This window comes from Psammomys obesus, unplaced genomic scaffold (genome assembly GCF_907164565.1).
Source record: "Psammomys obesus unplaced genomic scaffold, mPsaObe1.curated_primary_1811, whole genome shotgun sequence".
In the NCBI taxonomy this organism is placed as follows: domain Eukaryota; kingdom Metazoa; phylum Chordata; class Mammalia; order Rodentia; family Muridae; genus Psammomys; species Psammomys obesus.
Genome location: NW_026590715.1, coordinates 3,276,856 through 3,288,342, shown reverse-complemented (window position 1 = coordinate 3,288,342; position 11,487 = coordinate 3,276,856). Strand labels below are relative to the sequence as shown.

Here is an 11,487-nt window from a genome sequence, read left to right as displayed (position 1 = left end):
ATTTTATTATTCTTTAACTTATACCACCAAGGATATTGATACAAAAGAATAGCAAATCCTGTCCCATAAATTCATACCCTGTTTCAATAAAGATCTACATTTTTTTTCTATCACACTGAACACAGCTGTTTATTACAGGACCAATACATTGAGACATTTAAATTTAACACAGCCAGAACATTTATGGGATGCTGTTGTACATAGAATATTATCTAATATTGATTCATATAATTGTAAAATCAGAGTTTGTTATTTAACCTGCTATTATAGGAATAAATGACACGGAAACCTGTTAAGAGTTTAATAAGGCTTATATACTGGGGCTGGGCAGATCTTAAACCCCTAAGCTACCTTATTACCTCCCAGCCACACAGCCCATTCAAAATTCTCATAAATACTTGTTCATGGTCCATTTGGGCTGCTTCTCCCCATCATGCCAATCCTTAGAGCAAGTTCCTCCAGGCCATGTGCTTCTAGTTCATGCTAAATGCTAAACCATGGCAACTTGCACGTTTGTCCTCCTTCCTTCCTCTTTCCTCTCCTGCGTCTCTCTCTCCCGTGATCCTTCTGCCCTCCAAGCCTTAGCTCCACCTACCTCTCTTTTGCCAAGCCCAGCTGTAGGTAATTTTATTGCCTAATCAGGGATAATTTGGGAGGAAAGGTTACACAGCATCACTTGGTGTTATGTGAGCATTTTCTAGTAGAACAGTGAAGATCTCCAGGACAGGAAATTAACAATTGAATCCATAGTAGCTCCATGTCAACAACAACAGGATGCAAACACATTTTATACTGGTTAATCAAATACAGCTGTCATTTGACAGCTACATAAAAAATCAAATTCACTCTGCTGGGAAACACAGCTCCATTTAGTTGCTATATGAGGGCATACTACTAAAAGAAATACACTGCATAGAAAAATCAAGCAGAGGGGCTGGAAAAATGGCTAAGTGGTTAAAAGCACTGGCTGCTTTTCCAGAGGACCTGGTTTCAGTCCCCAGTACTTACATGGCAGCTCACACCTGCATGTAACCCAATTTCAGAGGATATAACACCCTCACACAGATGTACATGCATGCAACAAACCAAAGAACATAAAATCAGAATAAATCATTATTTTTTTAAAGTATAATCAAGCAGAATACAGAAGAATGTTTTAAATCACCACCTCATTTCTGTACTTTTCATTTAAAATCTTATTAATACCATTTATAACCAGCAATGTACCATCTAGGGTACATTCATTTGAGAATGAAATGAATAATGGAAATGTAAAGCCCCCTTTCTATTTCAGCAATTCGCCTTTAAACCTGCCTGAGGACACAGGGATGGGTTTTCCTAGCTGCATCTTCATTGTGCCTCCTGCATTATGCTCTTTCCACTTAAGTTTGTGGAGTCGTGAGCACAAGGTCATCCTGAAGCAGAATGGGAAGTACTCATCACCCACAGCCAACAAGGACCTCGGGCAAGAGAAAGGAGCCTGATGGAAGGGGAGAGATGTGAGGAAGGAGAAGGTGCAAACAAGTGTGAGTGAGCATGAACACAGCTTATCACAGTGAAATCCACTGTTTGGTATATTTTGTATAATTAATTGCTCCGGCCAGCGGACCTAAGGTTATTCACGGGTTAAAAGAGAATCCAAACCTGTGAAAAGATGAGCTGAGAGAAAAGAATGAGCCCAAGCAAACAGATGCTTGTCAAGGACTAACTTTACTGAGCAGAATCAGCTTTAAATAGGGTTCAGGATTGTCGCGCGCGGCCTTTGCCGATAAGGACGACGCAACAACCGAGGATTTCTTCAGCAGCAAGTTTATTGAACAGCTCTTTCTTGCAGATGGTGAAGGACCCAAACCCCGGGTTGTGCTCTGCTTAAATAGCCAGCAGCGCGACCTGTCCGTCTGTAATTGGTGCTCTGTTCAAGTCTTCATAAGCATATGGCTGGCAATTGGAGTGCAGCCTAAACCCTCATTAGCATAAAGCTGCGCATGCGTAAACTGCAGGGCGGCGCAGGCAAGAAGCGCGAAAATGCTGGCAAGAAGAACCAGGAAGCAGGAAGCCGGCGCCATCTTGTAATGGCGGGAGCGGCTCCCGACACAGGATGTGGAAGTAGGGTGGGTGAAAAATTACAGATTCTTCTCGGCCAGGGGCCTGAAACATCTTGTGATAAGCCATGGTTCTGTGAGTACATCTCTGCTGTTGCCAAGCAGTATGTTTACCGCAGGTAAGGAAACGGGCAAGTTGAGGCAGGTTGGTGAGTTTCTACAGGTGGTCTCTGACATCTCCAAGCAGTATGTTTACTGCAGGTAAGGGAACAGGCATCTCCAAGCAGTATGTTTACTGCAGGTAAGGGAACAGGCAAATTGAGGCAAGTTGGTAAGCTTCCACAGGTGCTCTCTGAAGTTGGCAAGTTCCCTCAGGTGGTCCCTGACATCTCCCCCTCTCTAGTCTAAATAAAATGGAGGAAAGGGATGATTTGCTGCAGCTTGTAAAATGGGGAACTTTGTAAATCGAGGTTAATTGTTTTTAATTTGCCAAATGAAATTTTTAATTTTATGATAGGGGATAGAAACTGTGGTAGTGAGGCCAAAGGGCTGACCATCAGCAACTGTGGGCAAGGCAGATTGCGTCCCCCAGGAGTTTGAGGTTTTAGCACCAGGTCCTGCTTTGAGGGCCCAAGTCCGCAACCACCAGTCATCAGTCCAAACATGGGGCACAAACGGGGTCTGAGCCTGCTAGAATGACAAGGCTCGGGCCTTACCCGACATGGGAGCGGCCTCCTCCAGGCGAGGTTGTCCTGTCTTAGGTGGACCAAGTCTTATATGTTACCAGACCACTCACTTTGTGGAAAGTAACGCTTTTTAGATCACCTGCCCACAAGATATGAGATAGCTCACCCAAAAGTGGCCATGGAAAATTTTGAAAGCCTAATCTTGGTCAATTTTTTATCACATTTTACCACAGTGAACATTAGCCAATATAACAGCCAATTAGGAAGCTGCAGGAACCATTAGGGAAACTCCACACTTATTTGTCCCTAACTAATAGGCGAAGCCAAGACCTCCCCCCGGTTGTTTTGAGGGACGAGAAGTCAAGGCGTTGAGGTGTTGTGCCGCTCTTGTCCATGGTGGAGTCCACGGGGGGGGGCCTCCGTGGTGTTCAGGTGATGATAATGGACCGCAACGGGTTTTATTGCTGAGTCTGCCTGTGACTTAATAAAGCTGGTTAATCTATTAAAGGCCCAAGGGCCGAAGGAGAGGAGTAAAAGAATGCCAACAAAAGGTCCCAACAGGCTTGGTAGCAGGGTAGTAATCCAGGGAGAAGTAGAGAATCAATCAATTTTGATACCAGGATTCTTGTTGTTCTCTCTTTCTTCCAAACTACGTTTGACTCTATCAAGCCTGTCTTGTACTAATCTGGTCTTATCAGCATAGAAACAACATTCCTCCTTGAGAGCTACACACAGTCCCCCTTCATTGAGGAAGACCAAATCTAAGCCTCACCGGTTCTGGAGAACCACTTCTGATAAGGAGGCTAGAGAATCCTTAAGATTTTGCATTCCTTGGCGGAGTTCTTGGATATCTTTATCAACAGCAGCAGTTAATTGTGCGTAATGCTGTTGAGAAGTAACAAGAGAAGCAATGCCTGTTCCGGCCCCAGCGGCACTCAGGCCAAGGATGACAGTAAGTGTAACTGCTGTGAGAGGCTCTCTCTTTGTTCTTGATGAATAGGTTTTTCTCTCTCAAAAGTTTAGAAAGTTATCTGAATTATGTATAAAAAGCTGAGGGAGAATGGAAACAACTACACAAAAATCTCTTTTTGTAAGAAAGACCGAATTAACTACATAGGTAGTTAATCCAAGAGAGCAAGCCAGATAAGTATTATCAGGAGCTTTAGTATAGGTGAAGGAATTATTTACAACAGAGGTTTGATTGCAAACTTGTTATAAAGAAGTGGGGGGAAGCATATTTGGTCCTAGTAAGCAATGTCCTAAGCCTGATACCATGCTAAGAGTGAGGCCTCCAGATGTATCAGCGGCCCATGAAAGGGAATTGGCATCATTAGTGGGGATGGGGTTTGCAAAGGAGGCAATATCCTCATAAAAGGGAGGTGTGGGGGAAAAGCAAATCCAGCACTCTTGGTATTTGGGTAGGCTGGTATTATGTACCACCAGCCGGGTTGCCAACCATATAACAAGGGAGGTCTGTAGAATGTTCATGGTTTTGTAATTAAGCACAATAAGAATCTTTCTCAGGGATTTCCCTGGGAGGGTCAACCAATTTAATTAGCCTTTCAGGAAGCCATCTAGCACTTTGAGCTTTGGAGTCATAGATGCAAGCATGGCCTTTTCCCCAAGTGAGTACTGGGTCGGGTCCAGACCATTTAAAGGTTAGAGGGTCTTTCCATAAGACCTGAGCATAGGAATCGGCCGTGGTAGGGTGCCAAAACCGATCAGCTGCAGATTTTCCATTATTATCATAGGTTAAAAAAATTAAAACAAATAAAGCATGATTTAACAAGGTCTTAAAATTACCTTTAAGTGGGTAAAATACTCCTCCAGAATGTTGTAATTTATTAAGCATATTTTTTAAGGTTTGATGTGCTCTTTCTACAATGCCCTGTCCTTGAGGGTTGTATGGGATGCCTGTAAGGTGTTTAATGTTAAGCTGAGCACAAAACTGCTTAAAGCTGGAGCTAGTATAACCAGGTCAATTATCTGTTTTAATAATCTTAGGTAATGGCATAAAGGCAGAACAGGCAAGGACATGACTAATAACATTTTCTGTGGCCTCCCCGGTCTGTAATGAGGCACATAAGAATCCACTAAAGGTATCTATGGAAACATGGATATATCTTAACTTGCCAAAGGGTGGATAGTGGGTCACATCCATTTGCCATAGCTCTCCGGGGGTGAGGCCACGGGGATTAACCCCCAAATGCGGCTCAGGCAGAAGTGTCAGACAACCTTGACATTGTCGAACGATTTGTCGAGCCTGTTCTCGGGTGATGGAAAACATTTGTTGAAGGGTCTGGGCATTTAAATGATGTAACCGATGAGCCTCTTGTGCCTGAGTTACTGGATCAGTCAAGGCCACGGTGGCAACTGTGCCAGTTACAACAATATTCTGTGTGGCCCGATCAACAAGTTCATTTCCTTTACTTAATGGTCCGGGGAGTCCCGAATGTGCCCGAATATGTCCTATGAAAAAGGGGTCATCTCTTGCTAGTATTAATTGTTGAAGTTTGGCAAAAAGAGGTGAAGCATTTGTAGAAGGGCGAATATAAGGAATGGTCTCAAGAAGAGGAACCGCCATGGCACCATAGGCACTATCGGTATAAAGATTAAATGGTTGATCAGCAAGAACTTTAAAAACCTGAATAACGGCGGCTAATTCAACAAGTTGTGCTGAGGTAAATTTAGTCTGAGCCTGAAAGATTTTGTTATTAATAATAAAGGCTGCAATCCCAGAAGAGGAGCCATCAGTAAAGGCCAATACAGCCCCAGGGATGGGGGATGTCTTGGTCCGCTTGGGGAAAACAATGGGCTGTTTATACAAAAATTGGACCAGCTTATTAGCAGGGTAGTGATTGTCTATTTTTCCTTGAAAGGAAATACAATTAACGGTCCACTCACCAGAAAGCTGCAAAAGCCACTGAACTTCAGAGGCAGTATAAGGAACACAAATAGTGTCAGGATCTTTTCCAAATAATTTAAAGGAATATTCTCGACCCAATCTTAACATTTGTGCCACTAAAGACGGGTATGTAGGCAAAACTTTAGAAGGGGAGGCAGGTAAATGAACCCAAAATAATGGTCCTTTGCCACAAGAGACCGGTAGGGGAGAAGGTTGTAGGGAAAATAAGTAGCCATAAGGGGGAAGCAGGAGAGTAATATTTAATATTCTGATCTTGAATTGCCCTTTCAACAATTCGCAAAGAAAGCTTAGCCTCCTCTTGGAGAGGAGGGGTCGGGTGGTCACCAGAAAGGCCATTTGGACAGGCGCATAGAGGCAGAGGAAGTTTTAGAGGGGGGAGTGCAGGGGGGAGACAAGAAGGGGCACAGGCAGTCTGGAGGTCAGTCCAGCGGGTGGACAGACGAGAGATCTGTTCCTGGAGGCGAATAATGTCTGTGAGGTCTAGGACTTGAGAGGAGAGGCGGAGTTTAGTCTCGGAGAGAGAAGACGAAACTTGAGAGGGTGCAGGCAAAGGAGGAGGAGCCGAGGACAGAGACACCGGAGAAACATACAGAGGAGGGGCTGTAGCCAGGGGGAGGCTTCTAAAAGTGAAAGTGAAGCAGAGGCTTGAGAGGGAGGTCGAGAAGCGGCGCGAGAGGTGGAACAAGAGGCAGAGTGGAGGCAGAATTCAGCAACAGATAAGAGTCTGCGCTTTTTAGGATCATCGTTTGCATTTTTGACGATATCTCTAATTAATCCCCGGTAGGAGAAAACAGTAGGGGAAACGGAAGATTTTCCTTCAGTTTCCATTCTTTGATTTAATTCTCTTCCAACCTTTTGCCATTTTTTAGGATGAATGGTTGGCCCGTCTATCATAAACCAAGGACAGGCTTCATCAGTAAAACAAAAGAAATTTATGAGTTCCTTTTTCTTAACCCTTACTCCTCTCTCTCTGAGGAAAGCCTTGAGATCCCGAATGAAACATGCTTCCTTTGACAATGAATAGCCCATCTTGATAGGACGGAATGATGAGGGAGAACAACACTCACTTACCAGGCCTTACTGTTTCGCGGGTCTAGAAGCAGCGGCCTTCAGGGAGAATAACCGGTCACTGTTTTCGGGAGTCTCCGTCCGGAAGGGATTCGTTCTTCTAGCCCCACGTTGGGCTCCACCTGCTCAGGCCAGCGGAGCTAAGGTTATTCGAGGGTTAAAAGAGAATCCAAACCTGTGAAAAGATAAGCTGAGAGAAAAGAATGAGCCCAAGCAAACAGATGCTTGTCAAGGACTAACTTTACTGAGCACAATCAGCTTTAAATAGGGTTCAGGATGAGGAAGTAGGGTGGGTGAAACGTTACAGATTCTTCTCGGCCAAGGGCCTGAAACATCTTGTGATAAGCCATGGTTCTGTGAGCACATCTCTGCTGTTGCCAAGCAGTATGTTTACCGCAGGTAAGGAAACGGGCATCTCCAAGCAGTATGTTTACTGCAGGTAAGAAAACAGGCAAATTGAGGCAAGTTGGTAAGCTTCCACAGGTGGTCTTTAAAGTTGGTGAGTTCCCTCAGGTGGTCCCTGACAATTAATTATTTTTGAAAGAGAAAAATAAGGAAAAAGTAAAAGTAAAAGCCTCTCCTATAAACTCTGTTTTGAAACAGAATATACAGTACAGCCAAGGTTGCAGTTCAGCAGTACAATGGTTGCCTGGCCATTCTGACATTCTGGGTTGATTCCTCAGCACTGCAGGAGAAGGGGGTAACAGTTCCAAAATGCCCCAATCGGTCAGATTTTAAAATCTCATTCAAAAGTCCCAAGAATAGAATAGATCAAACAGGAGATGGGACATCAGAGCTTTGGAGACAAGTTCTTTGGAATATTACATTCAGACAGTAATACATTAAAAAAAAATCAATCAAATATGGAGGGCAGTGACAGGATCCCTGGAATACTAAAAAGATCAAATGTCAGCCCATGGCACACCTGAAGAAGAGCTGCTTGCTGAAGATGAAAAACCCACTCATTGAAAGGGTGACTGAGGCGTGAAGTTGCAGGTCTGTGGTAGAGTGATTCTTTAGAATGAGCAAAACTGTGGGGACTGAAGGAAAAAAAAACTGGCATGCTGAAATCACAGCAGACAATTGTAAAATCTTGGTAACTACTTGCTATGTAAGTCACAGTTCTCTGAGCAAACAGAACCAAGAGAACAAGTACACTCCTAGAGAGAGAGAGAGAGAGAGAGAGAGAGAGATTGAGACAGAGAGAGAGAGCGAGCACGCGCATGCCAGGGTGGATGGAATTCACCAAATCTTACTCAGTTTGGGAGCTAGGTAAGTCCAAAATTGGTTTTCTGCATTCTGGAGAGTGGGATGATTCAGTGTAGGCTAAACACACAAGCTGGAAGCCTCAGGTCAAGGAGGACAAATGATACAGCTCCACTTGGAGAGTCCCTAGAATTTAGCTGCTGTGCATCTTCACTGGAAGGCTGAAGGCTCTGGAGTCTGGTGGCCATGGATGATGGTGACAGTGCTCCATGCACTGTCTCAGGAAGTATGGAACTACCCTGCCTTGACAGGCTTTCTCTTCTTTTTCTTTAATTCTGCCTGGAATCCCAGTCTGTTACATGGAGAATCCACATCCAGGAAGAAACAATCCCCTGTTACTCCCCCCTAAATTAATCTTCTCTGAAAATGCTGGAACAGGAACACCAGCTGTGAGCTTCCGTAATCTCAGTTTAGGCACCTGTCACCCAACCAAGTAGACAATCTGGACTAACCAAAGCCTTCCAGTTTGAGGAGACATTTACAAGCTCAAGTAAGTATCCTGGGTGGCCATTAACACATGGTAGCATGAAGAAAACACTATATTATACACTGCATGGAACTGATAACACAAACATTTATATGTCATATGCAAATGAGAGACAGAAAAAGGAAACTGTGCTTCACAGGCAAATGAATTCAACAGGACATTACATAATAATAAGAGAAAGACTCCAAGTGACTTGTTCACTCTTATTCATTTCATGAATAAACCTAAGATGAACAAACAACAACAAAATCTCCATGGGCCTGAAAGTAGGACCAGACTGTAAGGAGGTCTATGAGATGTAGCATTTAAGAGCATAGGAGAATCCCAGAACTCAGAGAGGCAGAGGCAGAGGCAGGTGAATCATTGTGACTTGGTCTACGAAGCTAGTCTAGGACAGACAAGGCAAAAAAAAAAAAAAGTATGAGAGAAGGTAGAAGTGTGGTGAGGCTGCTCATCATCTATGCACATATGAGTGTGGGAGGAAATAGTACCATAAATGCCATTCGTTTGTAACTTTAATGTGCCACTAGTGATTATAAAATTAAAGATGGGCAAGGAAGATGGTTCAGTGGATAAATTTTTCACCATGCAAATGTGAGGAACTTAGTTCAGATCACCAGCACTCATGGAATTCCAGGCTGAGGAATACCCTTTGTGTGTGTGTCCTTTTATTTATTCATTTTAAATCCTGATCATAGCCACCTCCCTCTTCTCCTCCCTGTCTCTCCATCCCTCCCTGTATCCAATAACCACCTCCCTTACTCTTCAGAAAGGGGGAGCCCCACTACCACCCTAGCATATCAAGCAGCATCAGGATTGAGAGTATCCTCTTCCACTGAGGGCAGGAAAAACAGTCTCACTAGGGGGTCCTGATCAGAAAGCAAGCAACAGGATCCCTGTCAGAAATAGCCCCTGCTTCCCTTACTAGGAGATCCATGTGAAGACTAAGATCCCTATCAGTTACATTATAGAGGCCTAGGGAGTGACTCTAGCTAACACTCCAAGTATCATGGGTCATGGAGATTGAAGAGGCCACCTCACAGCCAGACATTACTTCTAGTGGAGGGAGGGAAACACCAGCCTATGCACAAAAACTTTAACCCAAAATTTCCCCTGCCTACAAGATAGATAAGAGACTGAGGGAATATCCAGCCAATGCCTGGTTCAATCTGAGAGCCACTCTATGGGAGAGAGCCAACCCCTGTCACTATTAATGATACTCTGCTATGCTGATGGGAGCCTAGCAGAGCCTAGCAGAGACATAAATACTCTTAAACCCCAGAGGCAACATGTGTGGGATGAAGGACAGACAGGTGAATACACACACAAATCTCCCTGGCCACGCAAACTGACCAAATCTGTGAGTTCCATGTTGACTGAGAGGCTGTGTCTTTTTTAAAATTTTTTATTAATTATAGTTTATTCACTTTATATCCCCCCGTACTTTCCGCCCTCCTCCCCTCCCAATCCCAACCTCCTTCTTCCCCACCTGTGTCCCTCTCCCAGGCCACTGAAAAGGGAGGTCTTCCTCCCCTTCCCTCTGACCCTAGTTTATCAGGTCTCATCAGGAGTGGCTGCATTGTCTTCTTCTGTGGCCTGGTAAGACTGCTCCCCCCTCAGGGGGAGGTGATCAAAGAGCAGGCCAATCAGTTCAGGTCACAGACAGTCCCTGTCCCCATTACAGTGTAGGCCACTTGGATACTGAACTGCCATAGGCTACCTCTGTGCAGGGGTTCCAGGCCAACTCCATGAGTGGTCCTTGGCTGGAGTATCAGTTTCAGAAAAGAACCATATTCCCAGGCTTTTAGGATCTGTCGCTGTCATTGTGGAGCTCCTGTCCTTTCTGGGTGTTACTATCTCCTACTTCTTCCATAAGGAAATCATGAAATTTGCAGGTAAATGGTGGGAACTGGAAAAGATCATCCTGAGTGAGGTATCCCAGAAGCAGAAAGACACACAGGGTATATACTCATAAGTGGATACTAGATATATGATATAGGATAAACATATTAAAATCTGTACACCTAAGGAAGCTAATCAGGAAGGAGGACTCTGGCTAAGATGCTCAGTCCCCATTCAGAAAGGCATAGAGGATGGGCATAGGAGGAGGGAGAAAACAGGGAACAGGACAGGAGCCTACCACAGAGGGCCTCTGAAAGGCTCTACCCGGCAGGGTATCAAGGCAGATGTTGATACTCATAGCCAAACTTTAGGCAGAGTACAGAGGCTGTGTCTTAAAAGATAAGGTAAATATGCAGTCAATTAAGTTGACCAGGTAGGTCCCATTCCTCATCGGGGCCTAGTGTGCAATGGTTGCAAACAGCAGGCTCCTAAGAGTGAATTCACCCTGTTGCCTTATATGGGTTGCGATAAGGGACCTTGGAGACAATTTTCTGGCAGTTATTCAAATCTCTGATTTCAATGCTGTCTCTTATCGAGGATCCACACAGGTAGGCATGGTGCCTTAGCAAAGCCCCAGGTCACACTGGCCAGGGTTCACACTGGTCCAGTCATCATGATCCATCTGAATCATGCTTCGGAATAAGGAACACATAGGACCTAGGTAAAGCCAAGTTTGCGCCCCCTGGCAGCCAGAAGTTAAATCATGTAATAAAGCCCCTTCCCTCCACTTTCTTGCCCTCGTCTTCCTCACTGAGTTCTTCCCCACTCCCTCTAGATTCATACCTCAAAGATTTGGTGCTTCCCTATGTTGAAGGCAGATCAATATGAAGGCAATGGTCAATTAGAAGTGGCTCCTCCCTGATGGCTATAGTGTAGAACTTATCACCAATCTTGGTTCCCTGGACAATTGGTGAGCCCTGTATCCTTAGGGATTCTTCAGTGATGCTCTCCTATACACTACCAAGTTATGTTCAGTAATAAATCTAACATGCTGTCTGAAATTAAAAAAAAAAAAGATAGGGTAACAGAAGACACCCAGTGTCAACATTTGCCTTACACACAAACACACTAAAATGTAATGTTTTGCTTAATCCTTCAGGCTGATCTTCA

The 11,487-nt window shown here is 44.4% G+C and overlaps 1 non-coding gene across 1 annotated transcript; it reads left to right on the top strand.

Moving 5' to 3' along the window:
* The first annotated feature begins 10,727 nt into the window (after window positions 1-10,727).
* LOC129678106 (small nucleolar RNA SNORA70) lies at window positions 10,728-10,866 on the top strand. The gene has a single exon (XR_008720320.1). It is a non-coding gene; the product is annotated as a small nucleolar RNA SNORA70 (small nucleolar RNA).
* The last annotated feature ends 621 nt before the right edge of the window (window positions 10,867-11,487 follow it).